The sequence below is a fragment of the Lygodium microphyllum genome, chromosome 17, assembly GCF_053477565.2.
Source record: "Lygodium microphyllum isolate KBCC chromosome 17, Lygodium_microphyllum_v1.1.10, whole genome shotgun sequence".
Classification (NCBI taxonomy): domain Eukaryota; kingdom Viridiplantae; phylum Streptophyta; class Polypodiopsida; order Schizaeales; family Lygodiaceae; genus Lygodium; species Lygodium microphyllum.
This window is the reverse complement of record NC_141151.1, coordinates 123,174,141-123,201,115: the sequence shown is the minus strand read 5'-3', so window position 1 is coordinate 123,201,115 and position 26,975 is coordinate 123,174,141. Positions and strand designations below refer to the sequence as shown.

The 26,975-nt window shown below is 38.9% G+C and overlaps 2 pseudogenes; both read right to left on the bottom strand.

Moving 5' to 3' along the window:
- Window positions 1–7,708: 7,708 nt before the first annotated feature.
- LOC148022319 (elongation factor 1-alpha pseudogene) lies at window positions 7,709–8,510 on the bottom strand (annotated as a pseudogene).
- An 8,484-nt stretch (window positions 8,511–16,994) lies between these two features.
- Window positions 16,995–26,975, bottom strand: part of LOC148022318 (elongation factor 1-alpha-like) — a 143,352-nt pseudogene continuing 133,371 nt past the window's right edge.

Genomic DNA, 26,975 nt, shown 5'->3' with positions numbered 1-26,975 from the left:
TTCTATTCTTGACAGTATTCAACCCAAAAAGGAAGGCCATAGAGAAGAGACAAGTGTCAAGACACTTGTCACACAAGTTTCCAAGTGTCCCACCACTTGTCACATCTCATGACATGTGGCTGGACACTTGTCTTGTGCTACTCCACTTTCCCCTTTTGTACTAGCTCTCCCCTCTCCTATAAATAAGAGCTCGTTTTTCTTCATTCAACATCATTTTTCTTTGCTGTAAACTCATGTAAAGAACCCACAGATAGCCAGAAATTGGCCCCATCCATCCCCATCATCATCCCCCACTTCTCCATTATCAAATTCCTCCATATTCTCTCTTCTATCACTGTTGTTTTACAAGACAGCAAGCCTGTAAATTCATTACAGCACCTCCTTCTTGAGCTCTTTCTTCCATTTTAGCTACAAGAAGCAAGCTCTATCCATGTACTGCTGATCAATGATGGAGAAAGGCTGAATTCCCTTTTTTTTTCTTCTCTCATACTGTAAAGAAATTAGTTCTTATCATTGCATAATAGATAATGCATGTGTGTTTGTACATCTTTGCATGATCTTGTGAGAGTGAGAATTACTTCTTCTCACTCTCAAGTTGATTGTAACTGAGCTCTTCCCTAAGGGACTTGGGTTGAGCAGAAATACATTCCTTCGGGGGGGGGTTGCCCATCTTCAACCCTGAATCTTGTCTCCATTACTTTTACATTTTCATGGCTGTAATTTTGTGAGTAATTTTCACTTTCAGCTTTAAGTGTTCATTCTCTTTTATATTAAGTCTCGAAAACAAGTGAATATCATAATTGTTAAGCATACTATGTTGTTCGGGGCGTTTACAGTGGTATCAGAGCTTTGGCTCGGTCCTCACCCCCAACACTGGTAGTGCTTACAACTATAAGTTTGTTTGTTTTCAGCCCTTGCATTGAGTGCTTGAGCATATATTTTTTTCTTTAGTCTCAATGGATCAATCGAGTGCTATCCTTCAAGCCATTCAAAGTCTTAGAGAGGAGAATCAGCAAATTCGTGAGCAACTTCTCAAACTAGAAAAAGTTGAGAATCCCAAAGAATTCAAGGAAAGAAGCCCATCTACTTCAAGAAGACAAAGCCATACCAATGAAAGGAGCCGATCAAGAAGTCCAACTACTTCTAAGAGGCAGTCCCATTCTACTTCAAGACAAAGAAAGAGATCGCGTCGAAGCTCATCCTCTTCTTCAAAGTCATCTGGCGCCTATTCTGATGGATCCTCTTCTAGTAATGAAGAGTCACACCCTTCTCGTGGAAGACCTCATCATCGTCAAAGTCGTCGACATTCTTCACCCTCGTCTCCATCTTCATCCCCATCAAGCACTTCATCATCTTCAACCTCAAGATCCGAGCATGGACGAAGGCATAAGAAGAAGAAGAAGACTAAGTCACTATCTCAACTTGAAAAGAAGATCAAGTTCAGTATGTATGATGGTTCCCGAAATCCTGATCTTCTTCTGAAGTTTATTCGTCAATTTCAAATTTTGTATGGTCGTGACAAGTATAAAGAAAAAGAAAAGATTAAGTTTGCAGCTTTACATTTAACCGACTTAGCCCATACTTGGTGGACGGGGTTGGAATATGATCATGCTGCCCCAAAATCATGGCGGTCCTTTGTTCGCCTGATACAAAGCCAATTTCTTCCTGTTCATTTCAAAAGAGATGTAAAAATGGAATGGGATCGGCTTTGGCAAAGGAAAAATGAGTCACTTGGTGACTATACCAAGAGATTTTGGGAGCTACTTTTGAAGGTCCAACATTTCAAGAAGATCAGTAGTTCGGAAAAGCTTAGGAAGTTTCAAGGAGATTTGCATTTTAAACTTCGTACTGCTCTTAATCATTATCATTGTTCTAGTCTCAGGGAACTCATTGACCATGCTGAGACATGGGAAATGGAGCACAATGGCAACAAATCATTCCAAAAGAATGATAAGAAGAGAGTAGCTGATGATGAGGAGTATTCAGCCCCAAATGAAAGACAAAAAGAGTGGCAAAAGTAGCCATCAAATCAAAAGAAGATGAAGCCCTATGCACCTCCTAATGCTCCTCAATTTCGCTCCAATCTATACCCACAAGCAAAGCAACTTTCCAAAGAAGAAAAGCAACGCTTCATGAAAGAAGGGAAGTGCTTTAAATGTGGACAAACAGGCCACATAGCGAAGCAATGTCCAAACAAGGGACAAAGCAAGGTTTCTGACAACAAGCCTAAGTCGCCAGTGAAAATCAATCCTATCAGTGATGTAGTTGCAAACACAACTCACACTCCAGAGACGCGCAAATTATTAAAAGCTTGGGGACAGTTGCAAGGTAAGCAAGCACTATTCTTGATAGATCTTGGGGCGAATGAAAATATCATTTCCTTGCAATTAGCTAAAGAGCTTGGATTAAAGAATGAAGAGATGGACACTTCGGCAGAAGTTCGCCAAGCTTTAAATGCTGATGAAGGTGACGCAGTGAAGACTGTGATACCCTACATTGGCAAGCTCAAGTTTCAAATTCAAGGCTACAATGATGAAGATACCTTCTGTATCGGAGACCTTGATGGTTGCGATGTGATTCTTGGCATGCCCTGGAATCATAGAGTAGATTCAACCATCTTCTCTCAGAAAAAGAAGGTAGAACTCACCAACAAAGGCAAGAAGTACGAGATCCAAGCTGGAGTTTCTGGAGACACCATACCTATGGTAAGCCATATGCAAGTCTCTAGAGCAATTAAGGATTGTGTTCAATGTTGTCTGCTTTATGTCACTGATGTAAAAGATAATATGAATGCTAAAAACCAAGAGCAACTTCAGCTCTTGGAAAAGTATAAAGATTGTTTTTCGGAAGATCTTCCTTATCAGCTTCCCCCGGAAAGGCCAGAAGACCATCATATTGATATTATCCCGGGCAGTTCTCCTCCTAATATAGCACCATACCGTGTGAGCTGTCCTCAACAAGAAGAAATCAGAAAGCAAGTCGAAGACCTACTCAACCGTGGGCTAATTAGGCCAAGTAGCTCACCATTTTGTTCACCGATTCTTCTTGTTCAAAAGAAAGATGGCACATTCAGGATGTGCATTGATTATCGAGCCCTCAACAAAATCACTGTGAAGAATCGGTTTCCTATTCCCAGAATTGATGACATTTTGGATCGTCAGGAGGCTCAAAGGTTTTCAGCCTCATTGATCTAAAGAGTGGTTACCATCAAATTAGGGTAATACCACAAGATGTACACAAAACTGCTTTCCGCACTTCATACGGTCTTTATGAATTCTTGGTGGTTCCTTTCAGATTAACCAATGCACCAGCCACCTTTAATCGAATGATGGAGCGCATCTTTAGAGAGCATCGACAATATGTCGGTACTTTCTTTGATGATATTCTTGTCTTTAGCAAGAATGAAGAGGAGCATCATCAACACTTGGAAATTGTTCTACAATTACTACAACAAAATCACCTCTTGGTAAATGGTAAAAAGAGTGAATTTTTCATGCATAAAATAAATTACCTTGGGCATGTCATCTCTTCTGAAGGGATTCAGATGGATCCTGAAAAGATCAGGATAATCCAAGAATGGCCTCATCTTCGTGATGTACATGAGGTGCGATCGTTTCTTGGCTTATGTTCTTATTACCGCCGCTTCATCAAGCATTTTGCACATATGGCTTCTCCACTTCATGACCTTACAAAGAAGAAGATCTCTTTCCAATGGAAGGAAAAAGAGAAGGCAGCCTTCACAAGGCTGAAAACAGCTCTTACTTCTGGACCTGTTCTTATCATTCCAGATCTGGTAAAACCATTTGTGGTGGAAGCAGATGCTTGCGGTGATTGTATTGGTGCAGTGCTAAATCAAGAAGGCCATGCCATAGCCTTTGAAAGCCGTCGTCTAAATGATGTGGAGAAAAGGTATGACATTTATGAAAAGGAGCTCTTAGCAGTGGTTCATGCTTTAAAGATATGGAAACATTATCTTTTAGGCAATGAATTCCTTATTAAAATCGATCATCAAAGCTTGAAGTATTTCAAGACTCAAAAGCATTTGCAGGAGAAACATGCAAGATGGGAAAATTTCTTGTCTATGTTTCATTTTCAAATTATGTACACTCCAGGGAAACAAAATGTAGTTGCTGATGCACTTTCTAGAGTGCCTCGCATTGCAACTATTACAGTGGCTCATCATGAAGATTTTCAAACGATGAAGAATACTTATGATGAAGATACTGATTTTGTAGCAATTTGGTCAAATTTACAGCAAGGAGGTTCTCATCCAGATTATTCCATCAAAGACGGTTACCTTCTCATGAACAATCGCCTTTGTGTCACTCTTCCTATTCGACAAAAGGTGCTTAAAGAAAGTCATGAACCCCCTTATGCAGGGCATAGAGGGAGGGCAGCCACTCTAAGTGCAATTGAGCGCTACTTTTATTGGCCAACATTACGAAAAGATACACATAACTTCATTGAGGCTTGTCTGGTATGCCAAAAATCCAAATATGATAGGCAGAAGATTCCAGGATTGTTACAACCTCTTCCAGTGCCCAAAGATCTATGGAAATCTATCACAATGGATTTCATCTCAGGTATTCCAAGAACACCTCAAGGTCATGATATGATTTGGGTCATAATTGATAGATTCAGCAAACAATCACATTTTATTCCATGTCATAAAACATTGAAATCCACACAAGCTGCAAGACTTTTTATTCAACATATCTTCAGATTACATGGTATGCCTTGTGAGATCATTTCAGATAGAGACTCCAAATTCACAAGTAACTTTTGGCGTGCTTTATTTGAGAATTTGGGAACCACTTTAAAGTTCTCCTCAGCTTTTCATCCTCAAACTGACGGCCAAACAGAGGTGATGAATCTCACTCTTTTGGATATGTTGAAAGCTTATGTTAGTGAACATAAGTCACAATGGGAGAAATATCTTCCATTATTGGAGTTTGCTTACAACAATACAGTGCACTCATCCACAGGAAAAGCTCCAAATGAAATAGTACAGGGTAAAGTGATTCCTCCTCCAATTATTCGCACTAAAGATAAGATTTTTGCTGCGGATGAGTTTGCTTCAGATTTAAAAACCGCAATGGATCAAGTTCGAGCCACTATCAAAGTTGCCCAAGAGCGACAAAAGAAGCAAGCAGATAAACGAAGAAAACCTTTGGCTTTTGAAAAAGGTCAATATGTCTTGCTAAAGTTTGATAAAAGCAGGCTCAAACAAGGTTCTGGTCAAAATTCATATTTTCCAAAGCTCTCCAGTAGATACTTTGGACCCTTCAAAGTGATTGAGAAAATAAATGAAGTTTCTTATCGACTTGAGCTTCCTACTCATTGGAAAATACACAATGCTTTTCATGTAAGTTTGCTAAAACCTTACATAGGACCAGAACCAAAGGAACCCATTACTGAAGATCCCCCAGAAGTTGAAGAAACAGAGCAACTCTTGGAACCTGAAAATATTTTGTTTCTCAAGGATCGAACCACGAGAAGTGGCCTTGTGACACAAAAATTCTTGCTAAAATTCAAGAATCTACCCACAACAGATGCACAGTGGGTAGATGAAAAATTCATGAAGGATTACCCAAATATTCTACAGCAATATCAAGAAGCTTTTCAGCTGAGGACAGTTGAATAAAAGCCAGAGGGCTGTCACAACTCTATAGAAACAAAATTTGTATCCTTTTTCATTAATTTGTCTATATAATGATTTATTAAATTTATTTCCTTTGCACTAATTAGATATAAAGAAAAGTGCATTGGAGCTGGCCACTGATGAGTGGTCACAGGTTATGGTGGACCCACGCGGTGGGTTAGAGAAAAGATAGTTCACACTTCCACCTATATGACCCGATTGGGCGCCTATGACTAGAACTCACGCATATCAGGTTTAGACTCGCACACAGAAAGGATTGATGCCTTGAAGTGTGGGCTAGATCCACCAGAACAAACAGTTACAATCAACAAGATGGCCTGATCATGAAATGCTTGTATAATGTGCATGTGTGGGCTGAAAGCTTGAAATGCACATTTCTTTGCATAAGAAAATCACATGAAGATTCGGATACCATTTTTGCAATGTACACGGAAAAAGCTTTCATATGACACCCATATTGGGGGGTCCCTAAATTTTAGGAGATCCCTAAATTTTAGGAGGTCCCTAAAATTTAGGAGCCTTGAATTAGCCTAAAAATGCTAGTCCTAAAAAATAGGGATGTCATTCTAAAAATAGTAAGTTCTGTACTCTGACTGTGCTTACTAAATTTGGTTGTTTCTATTCTTGACAGTATTCAACCCAAAAAGGAAGGCCATAGAGAAGAGACAAGTGTCAAGACACTTGTCACACAAGTTTCCAAGTGTCCCACCACTTGTCACATCTCATGACATGTGGCTGGACACTTGTCTTGTGCTACTCCACTTTCCCCTTTTGTACTAGCTCTCCCCTCTCCTATAAATAAGAGCTCGTTTTTCTTCATTCAACATTATTTTTCTTTGCTGTAAACTCATGTAAAGAACCCACAGATAGCCAGGAACTAGCCCCATCCATCCCCATCATCATCCCCCACTTCTCCATTATCAAATTCCTCCATATTCTCTCTTCTATCACTGTTGTTTTACAAGACAGCAAGCCTGTAAATTCATTACAGCACCTCCTTCTTGAGCTCTTTCTTCCATTTTATCTACAAGAAGCAAGCTCTATCCATGTACTGCTGATCAACGATGGAGAAAGGCTGAATTCCCTTTTTTTTTCTTCTCTCATACTGTAAAGAAATCAGTTCTTATCATTGCATAATAGATAATGCATGTGTGTTTGTACATCTTTGCATGATCGTTGAGCAGAAATACATTCCTTCGGGGGGGGGGGGGGGGGGGGGGGGGTTACCCATCTTCAACCCTCAATCTTGTCTCCATTACTTTTACATTTTCATGGCTGTAATTTTGTGAGTAATTTTCACTTTCAGCTTTAAGTGTTCATTCTCTTTTATATTAAGTCTCGAAAACAAGCGAATATCATAATTGTTAAGCATACTATGTTGTTCGGGGCGTTTACATCATCGGCATGGCCAACCTTATCTAGACAGCTATCACCTTAGCTATCACTCTACCTGTGTATTGTAATAATTGAGTTAGTCAGACTCAACCATAGTTAGTGGTATGGTCAGTTAGTGACCTAGCGTGTTTATGCATTATGTGTGATTAAACTTTAGTAAGCATTATGGAATAATGAGAAGAAGAGAACAATGAGACTTCACTACTCTCTGTTACAGCTCCATGTCTTTGTATCTCTCTCCCTCTAAATCTTCAACAGTGACTTGTAAGCAATCCTTGTCTGTGAAAGGGATGCCAACTTGCACTCCAGCTCCTACATGCATATGGAAGGGGGGAAAACCAAATCAAACTTATCTACATGTACACTGACAAAGATCTCTCTTCCCCTCCCCATCATATGTCTCTATTATTATTGGAAAATAGTAGTAGGCTCAAAAATTTCTAGTGAGGAAAACCTTGGTAGGTAACAATATGCATGCTTGAATGCTACCTCCATCTACTCAATACCCAAGCTTGCATAACCTTGGATGTCAACATTCTAATCATAAAAAACACAAAACAGAGCATATACTAATAAAGACAAGCAAAATATATGAGTTGAAAGGATTTTTACTCCCCATTTCTTCTTAGCTCTAGCCTTGAGAACATTTGCTCATGTGGGATCTTTCTTCCCAGCTACCTTGACGACACCGATAGCCATAGTTTGCATCACATCATGAACCTAAAAACATCGATGTAGTGGGTAGTTAGCAAATGTCTCTAGAATCATTAGCTTAGTGGAAATCATTTTCACAAATCTGACATCTCGATTCTTTAAGAAATGTGGCTCCTTCTCCATTTCTTTGCTAGATCACCTATCAATCTTTCTCAAAATCTCAACAAACTTCACAATTATAAGTAAAGTGTTACAACCGAGAGAAGGGGCATATCCATTACAAATTTTGCTAGAAGGATTCAAATTGAGAAGTGAAATTGGCAAGTTCCTTAGCTAGATCATTCATTGGGTTAGAGGCAACATAACTACTCTTGAGCTCCTTCAAAACAAAATTCTTAACATTAAACGCAACATTGTCACTTCCATAGGCTTGCCCTCAATGGTCAAGACCAATGAGAGAAAAATTGACAACTATACAAAGCTTGAGCACACCACCCTCTCTGCTATACCAATAGAAACAATTCTAATACCACCATTCTTCTACAAGTCTTGAAGGGAAAGCCTCAAAGACTTATCTAAAGGCCTCTTAGGTTTTTGATTCACAAAAGCCTATAAAAGGGTGGAACCCTTGTACGTACCCAAGTTAGCAAACTTCTAAATTTAGTTATCACCCTAAAATTCAATGGGAACAAACGGGACCTTGTTAGAGTTGAATACATCTCTCTTCAAGTAGGCAGATTGCCTCCTTAATGATCCCATCATAACAAGATTTTAAGCATTTTAGAGTTGTTGCATCCATCTTCTTACAACGGCCAATTTTCTACTTCACATTGTCAAGAACTTTTGTTTAAATTGAAAACCCCTAAAGAAAAAATAGGAATTATTTGTGTCATTATTTTGGATTTTTTAAGCTTTAAAACTTGATAGCATTGGTCGAGATTGGTGTTTCTTTGGACAGATTGAAGCAAGAATTTAATTGTAGTTGCTACACATCCTGAAACAAGTATATTTTCTTATCGATATCTTTGCACATCATGGGGTTTTTTGGGTTCATGAGCATGCACTTATCAAATACTTTATACTCTAGGGTCATCTCCTCAATTTTTAAACTACTTCCATGCTATGGGTTGAGTTGATGCACTCATTGCACCATCGTTGAGAGCACTTCCATGGCATAATGCCACTATAGTTATATGTAGTAAATCTTAGATGCATGTGCACTTGAGAGAGCACCTTCATTGTGCACATATAGTTCTTTGCATGCACGAGAGTTAAAATATTCATCACCAAAATAGCAACCAATGGATGAGTGGGAAGGTGGATGGGTGAGTTTGAGGGTCGTGAAAATCACCTAGAGTTTTAAAATGGATTGTTCATTTGGTCAAAACCTTTAGGATCACTATTTTCATGAGTGTTTGTGACCACCTTGAGGACCACTATCTTCTTCTTTCTCTCAGAATTATGAGGTTAGGTTAAGGATCATAAAATTATCAAGGAATTATGTTTACATCTTGCATAATGCAAAAGCACTTGTAGACTAGACCAGACACAAATTTTTTCCATGCATCCATATCTTTGAGTATGGCATTGGTGTATGATTGCATAGCATGGATCCCGCTTTGCATTTCTTCTCAAATCATGAGTTATTGAGCATGAAGTTCATTTTCAAAGCATGGATAGGACCCACATTGCACGAAACCAAAAGCAGTTATGTATGAAAAATCAATACTCATGTAAAGATGCAAAGGAGACTTTATAAAGTGACTTTTCTTGATTATTATATACATCTAGCTAGTGTTCATGTGGTGTTGTGTTGCTAGTTATTCATATCAATTTTGGAGAATACATATGCTATCGAAGAATTGATGATCAATCAGTCTTAAGAGATATTTGGTTTTTTTCCAAGAGGGTTGCTAAGGTTTTAGAAATTTTCTGTGCTGACTAAAAGAGGATGCCATGGAGATCTACTCAAAGACCAAAAGTTCACTTTTCAAAATACTACAATTAAAATGGAGTTATCACCTTTGTTGGTATTGGAATTTATAGAGAATGTTCAACTATCACTTCATTAGTTAGAGTCAAATGGGGAAATCAAGATGAAGGTTGAGAGACAAAGGCTTGAAGCTATGGAGATCATAGGAAAGAAAGTAGTCCTCATGTAGAAGAAGGAGCTTGAAATTTCCAAAAGGTTGCTCATGTGTTCATGGAGCATGATGATGTGTTTTTGGTTACAGCCAGCCAAGCAGAGTGCTTTTTGAGGTTATGGGGTGTACTATCATTATAAAGGTGATTATGATTTTGTTGGTTATCTTAAATTTTAAAAATGTTAGTTGTGTTTTTTTCATAAATAGAATCACTCCTTGTCGTCCCATTTTTGGGTTGTGTGAGAGGATTATCTTCGTACAGAGCTTTTGAAACAACATATAGGATAAATGCAAGGAGGGCATGCTCATGAGTCTATCCATCTTTAGAAATACCATCTTTAAAACCACTAGCACACTAAGTCAATGATAAGGCCTACACAATCAACTTGAGAGGTCCCAATAATCATGCCCTTGATGAAGTCACATTCTCTATTGTTTTAAACTTTCAAAGAGAAATATCAATGGCAATGGTCACGCTTGGCCTTCAACTTTTGTCTAGCACCCATGCATACTTGAATGACCTCTTGTTATGCTAGTTTAATGACCTCTTGTTCATCTCAGCTACTTCTTTTTTGAACCATCCATGTACATTTAGTGAGTCAATGATGTCCTTGAGATAAAGGCTTATCCTGTTCATTTCACTTCAAGCCATTAGATTTTCAAATCCTATAGCCTCAATGCTAACTCGGTCTTAAGTCTCCAACTTCAATTGAATGTGTATTGGAGTACTCAACTTAGAGCCTTTTTTAGATAGCATTTGTAGAGCATCATTTGGAGGAACAAAATCTAAAGTGTTACTATCTAGGATATGTACTTTCTCTTGGGAATCATCACTAACGTCCTTTTCATCCTCACAAGACCTTGCAATCACTCTAACGCACCTTTTTTATCTTATCCTTGTGAATTTCTTTATATCATTAAGCATTAGGAACTCCTTCCTAAGAATGGGAATGGAGGGTAGAGGGTTGATTGGCAAGAGTGAGGGATTAGATGGACCTTGTAATATCTTCTCATCCCTCTTCCACAATATTACCAACTTTCAAATTTACTATGTCAAGCTCATTTGACATTTTCTCCTCTTGCTCAATAGGCAAGACCTCTCTCATGTCCATGTCTAATTCTTCGATCTATGAAATGCTCTTGCAAGAGGAAGAAATTTTTTGAAGCCTCATACCACCTTAATATAAGTTAACTAGTGGGTAATTTTTTTGGGACAAGCAACACCTTATTACCACACCATGGTAATACATATGCCCTTATGGGCAATGCTAACAAAGAACAAAGATTATAGGTGAATATATATATATATATATATATATATATATATATATATATATATATATATATATATATATATATATATATATATCCCCCCTTAAGCCAAAACTTTTCAGTTTGTATTGACTTGGATAGAAACATGGCAAAACCATAATGTGAGAATTACTAGCTTGCTAAAACTAATACATGGCTTTCCATTTTCCACAACTAATGAATAGAAGAGCCAATATTTTTCAATTAGTATTAAAACCAAATACTTACATGACAAGAACATATGCACTTGTTGAGTCATGTGTATCTCCAACATTAAGTACATTCTACAATTCCACATTGAATATGTTTACCAAGCCATTCCCTCAACATTCTACTTCTCTAAATGTGCCACAATACCTTCATAGAAATTGTTCTTAAATAGCCTTAGAGAATGATGAAGGTGATGCATTATACCTATGCATGTAGTTCATGTTCTAATTGCCTTCATAGTGTAGTTATAATGATGCAAGCAATTCTAAATGACTTCTAAATTTGGAAGCAATTCTAGAATAATTTGTCTCAATTACAAAAGTAATAAGAAAGCCTTAAAAATAACTGTTGGCACTACCATGCAATAGAGATAAAAGCTTACTCTAAAATAAGACAACTAATTGTTCACTTAAAGTAGCTAAAATATTAAGGGAGAAGCTTGATCTGAGACCCTTCCCATTAAGGAGGTGGCTCCCCCAAGTAGTAGGGGTGGTTGTACTATCCCATCTTCAAACATTGACAGAAACTTGGGTGGGCACAGGAATTGGTGTTGGTGTTGCATCCATCCAAAGACACCACCTAGCATAGCTTTGGCTCTCCATTATTGAGTAGAAGCTACAATAGCAAGAGCATCTACTTTTGATTCCTAATTTTTGGTAGTGCCTACTTCTTGCAACCATTAGTTAGGAATTGCAATAGTAACAACTGGAGGCACAATAAAACTTTGTAGGAGCATACTCTTGAGTTGCAACTTCTCCATTTTCATGATCCTTGGCCTCTTCAAGGTTTGATAAAATAAGAGATGCAACATCACATCCCTACTACTTTCAAGGAGCAATTGTTCCCCTCATTGGCAACACCATGCAAGCCAACATCTAGAGCAAGTGACCCAATAGTACTGTTAGTTGTTGAGATTCCAATGTCTATATGTTTCATTACAGATTAGATATCATAAAAGGAAATAGTTGTAATGTTTCAAAGTAAAGGCTCTCTATTTGGCTAATGATCTCTATGAGGGTCAATCAAAATGAGAGGATACAACTTAGAGAAGGTTGTCGAGCTGGATCGTAAATAAGTGTTCTCGGGTTATGATTTCCTACAATAGATTGGGCTTCTATATGCTTTGTAGACTTTAATAGTGCTCTTTGCCCATATGTCTTTGTCGATTGGAAAATAATGTCAGAGATTCTCAATCACCACAATAACTCTTGCAACTAGCTAAAGCTTTTCTAAAGTCTTATAACACAATATTAGTGAGTTTGGGAATCTCCCAATTCCCATTTTTTTAATACTAAAGATGTGGCACCTAGATAACATGCCCATAAGTTTCTCAAAACCATATGATGTTACATATCATTGGAAAGGGCTTGAAAAATGGAATCTATTCAGCTATAGAGCACCTGATTTAGAGTTATAGTGTTCAAGTTATGACAAATCCAAAGATTTGACCACATGTCCCAAACTTATGGGAAATTCCCATACTCCCCAATATGTTGTTTTATCAACATTGATAATTAATATACCATTAGAGTGCCTCTTCCACACATATGCTTCCATATGAAAGTCACAAACACTATATTAGGTATTTTGGGAATTTTCATATACTTTTGGAATTTATAGGATGGTCAATATTTGGTCACACTGTCAAATTGTTACTACCTTCCTTGAAGGTGAAACTTTTTCTAGATAATATATAGATGATAATACCAATTTCCATATTCAAAAAGTGATTAAGATTTAGCTACATGATCAAATATTTATTTTTAATTTGAGAGTGAAACTTGGGATATTCCCAAATTTTCTAATATAGCATTCACAATTCTTAGTGCCAAGGTACACATCAATAGCAAGCATAACCTGGATGTTTGATACCTTCTAAGAGAGTACCATGGTGGTAGTTAGGGTAGTGAGTGTTGAGAATGAAGCTCGTGATTAGTATCATTGACATGACCGATCTAGATAGCTCTCATATTAGATGTCACTCTACATGTGTGTTGTAATAACTAAGTGGATCAGACTCAACCACAGTTAATGGTATGGTCAGCTAATGACCTAGTGTGTTTATTAGTTATGTGTGATTAGACTTTAGTAAGAATTATGGAATAATGAGAAGAAGAGAACAATGAGAATTCACTACTCTCTATTATAGATCCATCTCTCTCTCTCTCTCTCTCTCTCTCTCTCTCTCTCTCTCTCTCTCTCTCTCTCTCTCTCTCTCTCTCTCTCTCTCTCTCTCTCTCTCTCTCTCTCAATCTTGAACATGGCATCAGAGCTTGAAACCTGAAGGCTTGGTAGTGCCTAGTTGATATCAAAGACATCATATCTTTAAAAAAAACATTATCAAAGGAGACTCTGCTTACAGCCCATTTTTTTCGTAGAAGCCATATCTTGCTACAAAAATGGATTTTGGAGAAGTGGCTTGCTATCTTGACCATTTTGATGTGGTCTACAACTTTGTAGATGAAAGTTTTTTCAAATTCCTCACTGATTTTGAGATATTTAGCACAAACCTGCAGACTGGTTGTTTACTATAGTAAAGAGCAAGTGGTTCTAGGGTAGTGGTGGTTTTCATCCTAACAATGTATATGCCCTTATTCTCATGCATTTGAGCATAGTTTTGGAGTGTTAAATGCTCAGTTTTGGAGCTTATTTATAGACTGGAAATAGTGAACTGGTTGTTGTCCTGAATTTGGAAACAGTATACCTATAGGGTTGAATTATCTCTGATTCTTATTTGCTATTGAAAAATGCTTGGATCATACCACTTGAGTGGTAGACGCTTTCTAGGATACTGAAGGATACCTATCTTCTTCACTAGACATGCAGGAAATATATTCTAATCGGTTTGACATGTATCAACTTCTACATAGAGTAGCAACTGTATGAGATGTTTTGGGGCTGTTTTGAGGTCTGAATACTATTGTTTTAGTAGAGAAAATAATGTTGGTTATAGGAGTGGACTAGCTCTAAACAACCTATGGTTAGAGTAGTACCATAGCCCTACTTATGCTAAAAATTATCCTTCAACTATTACTTCTATGAGTGGATGGTACATCTATTGTTAGTCCTTGGATAGGACAAATCCGTAGTCGCGCTACTGTATCCATTGACAGAGATATGTCAGTGAGGGGTATATTGGATCAAGGCAAAGAAAAGATGATTGACAATGTGACTGGCCCACTTACACGTGGATATGAGTCACACTGGCAATGATAGTCTTGATAGTGAATTGGGTATACCATCAGTTATGACGCCTATTGGTGCAAGGCAAAGCATGTATGTGTGACCTCATGAGAGGCAAGCCCAGAGTGTAAAGAAATTGAGGAGGTCTGAAAGGGTCTGAAAGCTAGTTGATAGGTTGGCATAGAGTGGGTATTTAGCTAGATATTATGCATATATGACTAAAGTGTTAGGCTACACTGAGCGTACAAAGTTGAGTGAGGCAGTTACATATGAGAATTGGTGTGCTACCATGGATGAAGAATATACAACACTAGCTAAAAATGAGACATGATCAAAGTACCCATTGGTTGTAAATGGGTTTATAAAGTGAAATACAAGTCAGATAAATCATTGGAAAGGTATAAAGCCCGATTGGTTGCAAAAGGGATATGCATAGCATTACGGCCAAGATTATGAGGAGACTTTCAGCCTAGTTGCCAAGATGGCAAGGATGAGAAAAGTTATTGCATTAGCAATTTCTAAGGGCTAGAAATTATGGCAGATGGATGTCAAAAATACATTCTTCAATAGAGACTTTCTTGAAGAGGTGTATATGGAGCAACCTTAGGGTTATGAACACCCTGACTATCCAACATATGTGTGTAAGTTGAAAAATGCATCGTATGGATTGAAATAGGCTTCAAGAGCATGGAATGCTTGCATGAGCACTTATTTACAACACCTTGGTTTTTTGATAGGTCATGCAAATCACTGCCTATTTACAAAGAAGAGAGAGGATGGTTATGTTTTTCTGGTGATTTATGACGATGATTTGATCATCACTAGAGATTATGATCATGGGATTGCTAAAATTAAAGCAATGTTACATGCTGAATTCAAATTCAAGGATCTTGGTGAGCTAAAGTAAATTTTCATGATTCAGGTTGTGTCTACACCTCAAGGTATATGGCTATTACAAAAATAGTATGCTCATGATATGTTGTCGAAATATGGCATGATGGAGTGTAAAGCCATGGAAACACCATTGGATCAGAATGCCAAACTTGCAAATGATGTTGGGAGTGAGATCGAGAATGTCACTATGTACAAACAGATGGTAGGTAGCTTGATTTACCTTACTATTACCCGTCTTGACTTGAGTTATGTGGGGCTGATTAGCCAATTCATGAAGAAACCTCGTAAGCCACACTGAGATGCAATCAGGAGGATTATACGGTACGTGAAGGGTATTGTTGATTATTGGTTGTTTTATGAGCATGGGAAATCATTCAACTTGATAGGTTATATGGATGTTGATTGGGCTAGCTGTCTCTATGACAAGAGGTCAACTAGTGGTTATGCTTTCAGTTTGGGTAGTGGTATGATCACCTAGAGTAGTAAGAAGCATTTGGCCATTTCTTTATCTAGTACAAAGGCAAAATACAAGGATGCAACCTTAGCAATATGCAAAGCAATTTGGCTTGTGAAAGTACTACATGACTTTGGTATATAGTTAGACAAGAAGGTCACATTGCATTCTGATAATCTCAGTAGTGTGATGTTGGCTAGAAACCCCATCTATCATCCTAGATCTAAACACATAGAAGTTCAATAGAATTTTATGAGGGGGATGGTACTTGCTGGAAAGATTGATTTACTCAATGCGAAGACAAAGGACTAGGTAGAAAATATCTTTACCAAATCACTTGTTAAAGAGAAGTTTGTGCATTTCAAGGAGCTACTTAGAGTACAATAGTTATCTTGAGCTTGAGGGGGAGTGTTGAGAATCAAGCTCATGATCAGTATCACCAGCATGACTGACCTTATCTAGACAGCTATCATCTTAGCGGTCACTCTACATGTGTGTTGTAATAACTAAGTCAGTCAAACTCAACCACAATTAGTGGTATGGTCAGTTAGTGACCTAGTGTGTTTATGTGCTATGTTAGATTATACTTTAGTAAGCATTATGGAATAATGAGAATAAGAGAACAATGAGAGTTCACTACTCTCTGTTATAACTCCATGTCATTGTATCTCTCTCCCTCTGAATCTTCAATAGTGACCTGTAAGCAATCCTTGTTTGTGAAAGGGATACCAACTTGCACTCGAGCTCCTACATGCATATGGAAGGGAGGTAAAACACAATAAACTTATCTGCATGTGCACTGACAAAGATCTCTCTCCCCCTCCCCATTAGATGTCTCTATTATTATTGGAAAATAGTAGTAGGCTCAAACTTTTCTAGTGAGGAAAACCTTGGTAGGTAACAATATGCACACTTGAATGCTACCTCCATCTACTCAATACCCAAGCTTGCATAACCTTGGATATCAACATTCTAATCATAAAAAATCACAAAATAGAGCAGATACTAATAAAACCAAGCCAAACATATCAATGGAAAGGATTTTTACTCCTCATTTCTTCTTAGCTCTAGCCTTGAGAACATTTGCTCATGTGGGATCTTTCTTCTCAACTACCTTGATGACACCCATAGCCATTTGCATCACATCATGAACCAAAAAAATCAATGTAGGGGGTTACTTTGCAAAGGTCTCTACAATCATTAGTTTGGTGGAAATTTTTTTCACAAATCTGACATCTCCATTCTTTAAGAAATGTGGTTCCTTCTCCAGCTATTTGTTAGATCACCTATCAATCTTTCTCAAAATCTCCAAAAACTTCACAATTATGAGTAAAGTATTACAACTGAGAGAAGAGGCATATCCATTATGAATTTGGCTAGAAGGTTTCATAGTAATCAATTGAGAAGTGAAATTGGCAAGTTCCTTAGCTAGATCATTCATTCGGTTAGAGGCAACACAACTACTCTTGAGCTCCTTCAAAACAAAATTCTTAACATTGAACCCAACATTGTCACTTCCATAGGCTTTCCCTCAATGGTCTTGAAAAATGAGAGAAAAAGTGACAACCATACAAAGCTTGAGCACACCACTCTCTCCGCTATACCAATAGTAACAATTCTAATACCACCACTCTTCTACAAGTCCTGAAGGGAAAGCCTCAAAGACTTATCTAAAGGCCTCTTAGGTTTTTGATTCATAACAAGAGCCTATAAAAGGGTGGAACCCTTGTACCTACCCGAGTTAGCAAACTTCTAAATTACGTTATCACCCTGAATTTCAATGGGAACAAACGGGACCTTGCTAGAGTTGAATACAACTTTCTTCAAGTAGCTAGACTACCTCCTTAATGATCCCATCATAACAAGCTTTTAAGTCTTTTAGAGTTGTTCCATCCATCTTCTTACAACATCCAATTTTCTACTTCACATTGTCAAGCACTTTTGTCTAAATTGAAAACCCCTAAAGAAACAATAGATAGATATGACATTTCTAGCTTAGTTGTTTGTGTAACTATTTATTTTGTTGTTTTGTAACTCGAATTTTGGTGTTTGTCTAGAGTAGAAATTATTTGTGTCATTATTTTGGATTTTTTAAGCTTTAAAAGTTGATACATTTGGTCGATATTGGTTTTTGTTTGGACAGATTGAAGCAAGAATTTAATTGTAGTTGCTAGACATCCTGAAAAAAGTATATTTTCTTATGGATATCTTTGCACATCATGGGGTTTTTTGGGTTCATGAGCACATTATGTTGCACTTATCAAATACTTTATACTCTAGGATCATCTCCTCAAATTTTCAACTACTTTCATGCTATGGGTTGACTTGATGCACTCATTGCACCATCATTGAGCACTTGCATGGCATAATGCCACTACAGCTATTATATGTAGTAAATCTTAGATGATGTGCACTTGAGAGAGTACCTTCATTGTGCACATATAGTTCTTTGCATGCACGAGAGTTAAAATTTTCATCACCAAAATAGGAACTGATGGATGAGTGGGAAGGTGGATGGGCGAGTTTAAGTGTCATGAAAAACACCTAGAGTTGTAAAATGGATTGTTCATTTGGTCAACACCTTGAGGACCACTATTTTCATGAGTGTTTGTGACCACCTTGAGGACCACTATCTTCTTTTTTCTCTCAGAATTGTGAGATTAGGTTAAGGATCATAAAATAATCAATGATAAATGTTTACATCTTGCATAATGCACAAGCACTTGTAGACTAGGCTAGACACAAATTTTTTCCATGCATCCATATCTTTGAGTATGGCATTGGTGTATGATTGCATAGCATGGATCAGACTTTGCATTTCTTCTCAAATCATGAGTGATTGAGCATGGAGTTCATTTTCAAAGCATGGATAGGACCCACATTGCACGGAACCAAAAGCAGGTACATATGAAAGATCAATACTCATGTAAAGATGCAAAGGAGAGTTTATAAAGTGAATTTTCTTGATAATTATATACATCTAGCTAGTTTTCATGTGGTGTTGTGGTGCTAGTTATTCATATCAATTTTGGAGAATACATATGCTATCGAAGAATGGATGATCAATGAGTCTTAAGAGATATTTGGTTTTTTTTCCAAGAGGATTGCTAAGGTGTTAGAACTTTTTTGTGTTGACTAAAAGAGGATGCCATGGAGATCTACTCAAAGACCAAAAATTTGCTTTTCAAAAGACTACAATTGAAATGGAGTTATCACCTTTGTTGGTATTGGAATTTGTAGAGGATGTTCAGCTATCACTTTATTAGTTAGAGTCAAATGGGGAAATTGAGATGAAGGTTGAGAGACAGGCTTTAAGCTATGGAGATCATGGAAAATAAAGTAGTCCTCATGTAGAAGAAGGAGCTTGCAATTTCCAAAAGGTTGCCCATGTGTTCATGGAGCATGATGATGTGTTTTTGGTTACAGCTAGCCAAGCTTTTGACAAAGTGCTTTTTGTGGTTATGGGTTATACTATCATTGTAAAGATGATCATGCCTTTGTTGGTTATCTTAAATTTTAAAATTGTTAATTGAGTTTTTTTCATAAATAGAGTCACTCCTTGTCCTCTCATTTTTGGGTTGCGTGAGAGGTTTATCTTTGTACAGAGCTTTGGAAACAACATGTAGGATAAATGCAAGGAGGGCATGCTCATGAGTCTATCCATCTTTGGAAATACCATCTTTAAAACCACTAGCACTTGAGTCAATGATAAGGCCTACACACTCAACTTGAGAGGTCCCAATAATCATGTCCTTGATGAAGTCACATTCTCTATTGTTTCAAACTTTCAAAGAGAAATATTAATGGCAATGGTCACACTTGGCCTTCAGCTTTTGTCTAGCACCCATGTGTACTTGAATGGTGTAATGAAGGAGACCTAGGAGAGAGAAGGAGAGAAGGGAGAGACTCTAAAGAGGAGAGAGAAAGGGGAAGAAGATGAGAGAAGAAGAGAGAGAAAGATAGAAAATGAGAGAGAGTGGGGAAGCCATGGGAGCTGAAGGTGAAGGGAGGAGACAGATTTGTATTTCTCAAATGGTACCCTAATCAGGTCATTGTACACCTTAAATATCCCATTAGTGTAACTAGGTATTCGCATGTGCTAACCTCGTGCAAGACCCTCTAATCCCCATTATTTACATTCCATCCTGACCCGGAAGGTTTTTGCTCTCAAAAACAAAAAGAGGATGTATTGGTATGGCTGGGTTGGGGGGGGGTGCAATCTTGTGGAACGGTGGCCTATGAGCATGTATGCAGTGTGAGCATGAGGGAAGGAGTAATTCAGTACAATGATAGGCACCAATTCCAAACAAGAAGGGCTGGACAACACTGGACAGCATGTTGTCCGGAATAGACCTACACTGGAAAATTGATCATAACTTGCCATGGGCAACTCCAAACAAGACGTTTTGCATGTCAAAACGAATCTCGTTGAGTGTACTTTCAGCCCAGGTAGGTCATGCATGGGTGCAATTAATGCAGGCCCAAAACTGATCGAAAACAGATGGCTGTCTACTGCAAAACAGGCCCAATCATGTTGTCCCGAACAGGCTTGCAGTGGAAAACTAATCATAACTTGCCATGGGAAACTCCAAACGAGATGTTTCACATGTCAAAACTAAGCTCATTGAGCGTACTTTCAGCCTAGGTAGGTCATGCATGGGTGAAATTAATGTAGGACCAAAACTGTTCGAAAACATATGGTTGTCTACTACAAAACAGGTCCAAATCGAGGTGTCCTTCAGCCAAGGTTGTTGCCTCAAGGTGAGGGGATTGCGCCGGGGAAGTGCTGATGTAGATAGAGCTTTTCTTTAACCCCCAAGATCAAATGGATAACCTACATAATAAGCATCAAGAGCACAAGGGTCATCCATACAAGCATGGGTCACCATACTACCACCGGGGTCAAAAGGGTAATTGTGATCCAATGCATCTGTTGTATCATAGAAGTAATTCATGGTGTCATCGTTAAGCACTGATGGTGGCACAAGATCCTTATCGACCCATAAGGTAACATGCATTGACTTGTCTAGAAACTCATTGGGAACCACCAGGTCAAATCGGACTGGAGCAGATGAGGCTGCAATCAATACAGCATTCAATGCATCAATCCCTAGGCATTTCATGTCCATGAGTTTCACAAGCATGGTTATTACTGGGCATTCAAAGTTAAGGGTCTTGGGATGATGGGGCATTTTCTCATGAGCCTGCAGTAGTGAGACGCTCTCATCATGGCATCATTCTTGAGAAGTATCATGTGGCTCATAAGGATGCGTATGTTACTTATAGTAATGATCAAGTGCCTGATGATATCGAGCACTCCATTGTTGATAATGATGTTTCTCCCCATGTACATACTCATATACATTTGCATGATGTTGTCCATGTACATAATGTTGTCTAGATGGTTGTCCATGTATGTGACCAGAATGTAGTTCATAAGAACATATATAGTCATCAGATGCATGTTGCTCAAAATATTCACACTCATCATATGCATGTTGACCATAAGTAGGCGCATGCATTTGCCTTTGCACATCCAACCCATGCCATTGGTCATGGTACTCATAATGTCCGTGAGAATGCCCATACATGCCTTGCTGACCAAAATGTCCATGGGTGCCATGCGGCCCATGCATTACATGTGGGCCAAACTGATTATTAGGGCCTTGCTGCCCAAAATTCCCATGTTGCCCATGTGCACCTGCATTAAGGTCTTATTGCCCAAAATTTCCATGCTGCCCATGCAATACATGCAAACCAAACTGAACATTGGATCCTTGCTACCCAAAATTTCCATGTGCATGCTGCCCATGTGCTCCTTGCATACTATGCTACCCAAAATTTGCATTTTGCCCTTGCATATAGCTTCCATTATGGGGGAGTTGTTGTCCCAAGGATGGGCTAGACAGGTTCGTCACAAGTGATGGGAGAATGGGTTCATCATGTCGCATAGGGGGCTCACCCAGCTCATAGGTGCTATGGGAAAGGCCATGGGTGCCACTAAAACCTTGTGGGTTATCCCGATCTCTAAAGTAGGAGGGGAGTTGGCCTTACGGGGAGGGATGTCAAGATTGTGGGAGAGAAGGAAGGAGTCTCACTTGTAGCTTTCTTGCTTGCACAATGGGGGAATACACAAAAGGGTGGAGGCTGAAAACAATTTTTCTCTTCTTAGTTTTGTAAGCCAAAAAGAACTACTCATACAAAGAAATACAAGAACCCTATATATGGGTCTCAAACCAAACTCAACTAACTAAGGTGGCATACTAACTGAGCCACGAACTAGAGTAGATAAGCATAGCTATCATGTAGCTATTATTCATGGGTGGTGTACCAACCGCGTCTGTAACTAACACGTCGGTGACATAAATGCACAACGGTCACCCTGGCATATCACGAGTGGAGCTCGATATCTCAACACTCCCCCTCGAGCTCAATCCCAATTCCTGCACACCAAGCAGGTCTCTGAACTTGCGCAGCTTCTCTGTGCCCAATGCCTTCGTAAATATTTCAGCTACCTGATCCTCTGTGCTGACATAAACTAGATCAATAAGACCTAGTAAAACCCTCTCCCGCACATAGTGATAATGCACCTCAATGTGCTTTGTTCTAGCATGATAGACTAGGTTATTTGCCAAGTGTATACTACTCATGTTGTCACAATAAATGACAACTGGCCCATCTGTAGGCTGATGCATATCATAAAGTAGCTTATGCAACCAAGCTACCTCACATGCAGCCATTGCTGCACCTTGTACTCGGCCTCTATGCTCGACAAGGCAATTGTAGGCTGTTTCTTGCTGCTCCAAGTGACTGCAACACTCCCAAAAGAGAACACATATCCATTGGTAGATTGTCTATCAAAAATACTACCAGCCCAATCAGCATCAATATATCCATGCAACTGTATCTGAACCCCAGTCTCATAAAATAGTCCATACTACAATGTGGACTTCACATACCTGAGTATGCGTCTAGCCGCATCCAAATGCAGTTTCCTTGGAGCCTGCATAAACTGACTTACCAATCCAACAGCATAGCTCAAATCTGGCATGGTAATAGTCATATAAATCAAACTTCCCACTATGCGTCTGTACATAGTAGGGTCTTCCAAAAGCTCACCTGCATCTGCGCTCAGCTTCACATTCTGCTCCAAAGGAACTGAAATAGGCTTACAACCTGTCATCCCATATTTGGATAGCATGTCCAATCCATATTGCCTCTGCAAGAGCTGTATCCCACTTGGTGATCTAATCACCTCAATGCCCAAGAAATAATGCAACTCTCCCAAATCCTTCATCTCAAACTTCTGCTTCAATAGCATTTTCACATGAAGGATATCTTTATCACTGTCACCTGTCATAATCAAATCATCAACATAAATGATAAGTAGCATAATACCTTTCTCTATTTTCTCACATAAAGTGAGAAATTTGCCTTGGAAATCTGAAAGCCAATAGTGACAAGATATTGTCCTATCTTGTCAGACCATGCTCTAGGTGCTTGCTTCAAGCCATACAAGGCTTTCTTCAACCTGCAAACAAACTCAGGATGAACAACATGCACATAACCTAGTGGTTGCTCCATATAGACCTCTTCTTGCAAATCACCATGCAAGAAGGCATTCTTTACATCCATCTGATGTAAAGACCATCCCTTTGATGCAGCCATAGCAATGACTGCTCTTACGGTTGCCATCCTTGCAACCCGACTGAATGTTTCTTCATAGTCAATGCCATATGTTTGTGCATACCCCTTGACTACTAATCTTGCCTTGTATCTGTTCACAGAACCATCTGCATTGTGCTTCACCTTATAAACCCACTTACAGCCAATTGCATTCTTACCTTTAGGAAAAGGTACCAATTCCCATGTAGCATTTGCTTCCAAGGCATCCATTTCTTCATCCATGGCTTTCTCCCATTTTTCTTTTCCCATGGCTTGCTCAAAAGAAGTGGGTTCTGGTTCCTGTATCACTTTGACCATATATGCATAGTGAATGGCTGTAAATCCATCATATTTCAGCCTATCCATAGGATACCTAACTCTGGTTGACCTGCGCAAAGTAGGTTCACTCCCAAGTGCTATCAAAACATCCCTGGTCTTCCTTACTCCAGATGTAACAATAGAGGGGATACCCAACTCATCATCAATGCTCTGTTCTGAGCCACTGGATTCACCATCCACATAAGAGTGACCTGCATTCACATCAAACATGGGCTGATCTACCTTCTCTTTTTCTTTTCGTGATACCTGCATACCACTATCTGTATTGCTTTGAGAAGATTCTCATGATGTCAATCTGCCTGTCCATGGCGGAGAATGTGAACCACTGCTAGAGGACGCTCCAGGTCCACTAATATTTTGTGACTGCTGCTGTGAATTCTGTGCAGCATTACCATTTTGTGCATCTACATCATCAATCACATTTATTGGTTTATACCAGCTACTCATCTCATCAAAAACAACATCTCTGCTCACTGTAAACTTACGAGTAGAAGGGTTATAGCATCTATACCCTTTTTGCTGCAGAGAGTAACCAATAAAGATGCACTTCTCAGCTTTTGGATCCAACTTGGATCTCAACTCATCTGGCACATGTACATAGGCAATGCAACAAAAAATTTTCAAATGAGAAATATCTAGTTTCCTACCAGTATACCTCTCCTCTGGAGTCATCCCATGTATTGCTGCAGTGGGAGTCCTATTCATTATGTAGACTGCTGTAGCAACTGCTTCAGCCCAATAAAAATTTGGCAAGTCTTTTTCATTGAGCATGGCGCGAGATACCTCTCCAATATGCCTGTTTTTCCTTTCTGCAATTCCATTTTGTTGTGGAGTATGACTGCATGAATATTGCTGCTTTATGCCATGCTCCTGCAGGAACCTTGCAAACTCATTTGAGAGGTACTCTCCACCTCCATCTGACCTTAGGCATTTTATTTGTAGGCATGTTTCTTTTTCAACCATAGCTTTAAGAGTTTTGAAATGCCCAAAAACTTCACTTTTCTTTTTCATGAAATACACCCAAACTTTCTGCTATAGTCATCAATAAAAGTGACAAAATAATGACAGCCTCCAAGAGATGCAGCTTTAGTAGTCCATACATCAGAGTGGATTAATTCCAATGGCTTCTCACTCTCTTGAACATGTCCAGGAAATGGTTTCCTTGCCTGTTTTCCAAATTGGCAGGCTTCACATACCTTATGCGTTTCTGCAACCTTGAATTTAGGCAATCCTGCAACAATATTTTGGGCCTGCATTGATTTAAGTCGCTGTACATTAACATGACCAATGCGTTTATGCCAGATATCAATATCTGCAACTACACCGGTCCCATGTGCAAACATTGCTGCACTCAATTCAGACATGTCTGCATCCAACGTAAACATTCTGCCCTTCTTCTTTCCTTTTGCTATCAAGCGACCTTTATTTTTCATATCCTCAACAAAGCATCCTTGAGGATTAAATCTGACCTGCAAGCCCTGCTCAACCATTTGACCAACAGAAACCAGATTCTTGGTGATATTCGGGACATAAAATACATCGGAGAGGTATTTCTTTTTCCCATCCTGCATAGACAAAGGAATTTTTCCAATCTGCACAATAGGATGTGCAGTATCATCACCAGTCTCCACAAATCCTGGTTTTTCCATTTTCCTTGCATCCTCCATCCATTCTGCATGACCTATCATGTGGTTTGATGCACCTGAGTCAACATACCATACATCGTTGCTTTCTTCTGCACTTGTCATAGAATTATTCATGTGTTGCACCATAAACAAATGCTCATTTCTGTCATCACCCTGTCTACTAGAAGATGCATAATTCCCTTGTTGCAATTTTCCATTCATGATGTCATTCTGCTTTTTATAGCAGTCTTTAGCCATATGACCCATTTTACCACAGTAGTAGCATTCAACATTATTGTTTGCATTTTGGCCTCTTTGCCATCCACCACAACCTCTTTGGCTCCCCCTGCCTCTAGAGTTACCATGTCCTCCTCCATAGGACTAGTTTTCTTGAGTTTGCTGCATATTTTGATTTCTACCATGGCCTCCAAATCGGCCTCCTCTACCTCTGCCTCTACCTCTTCTAGCATTTGAGTAGAAGACAGCTTCTTTTGAAGTTCCTCCTGAAGAAGATGCACCACCATTTCTCTGCTCCTCAGAAATTAGAAGAGCAATCAACTCCTCAAAATCAGGAAATCTTTCACGAACTGAAATGGATGTCCGAAACTGTGCATAATCCTTTCCTAGACCATTCAAGGTCACAGAAACTAAATCATCATCTTCCACTGGCGACCCAATGGAACCAAGTGCATCTGCAATCTTCTTCACCTTCATGTGGTAGTCATTGATGCTCATACTTTCTCTTTGCACATTGTGCAACTCTTGCTTGAGCTGCATTTTCCTGGCTTGCGTATTTGTGCTATACATTTTTGACAAAGTATCCCATGCCTCCTTTGGCGTACTTGCATCCTGAATATGCACAATCATAGAGTTTGAAATACTGATAGACAGCCAGTACATAACTTTCCTGGCTCTCTCATGCCATGCTTTGAATGCCTGCATTTGCTGTTGATTGGGAACATCAAGAAGAACTGGTTCTTCTTCATTTCCTGCAACAAATTTCCAATATCCTTTTCCCATAAGGAAATTCGTCATTCTAAACTTCCATGCCTGGAAGTTATTCTTGTCAAGCTTTTCAGTGACAATCTGTGAAAGAGAATCAGATGCCATTACAGAATACTGCAAAAAATTCTGTAACTGCAAAAAACACAGCTTTACCCTCACAAGGGCAAATTTGCAAAACTGGCGAAAGTGGTATTTGACCACATAGTCACTTCCTAGTGACGATTTTGCATAAACAGGAGCCAAGGATGATTCTGAAACTCCCAATGTCCCTGCGCACAAGCATACGATTCAATTTCTACAGTAACTTTTCACCGACCTGTAGAACAGTGGTCGCACAGCATAAAGTAGGGTCTTTTCCTGAGTGTGTGCAGAAAAATTCCGCCTCCAAAACAGGCCCCAAAATGGCCTCAAATTAAAAAAAAGGTCGCCAAAGG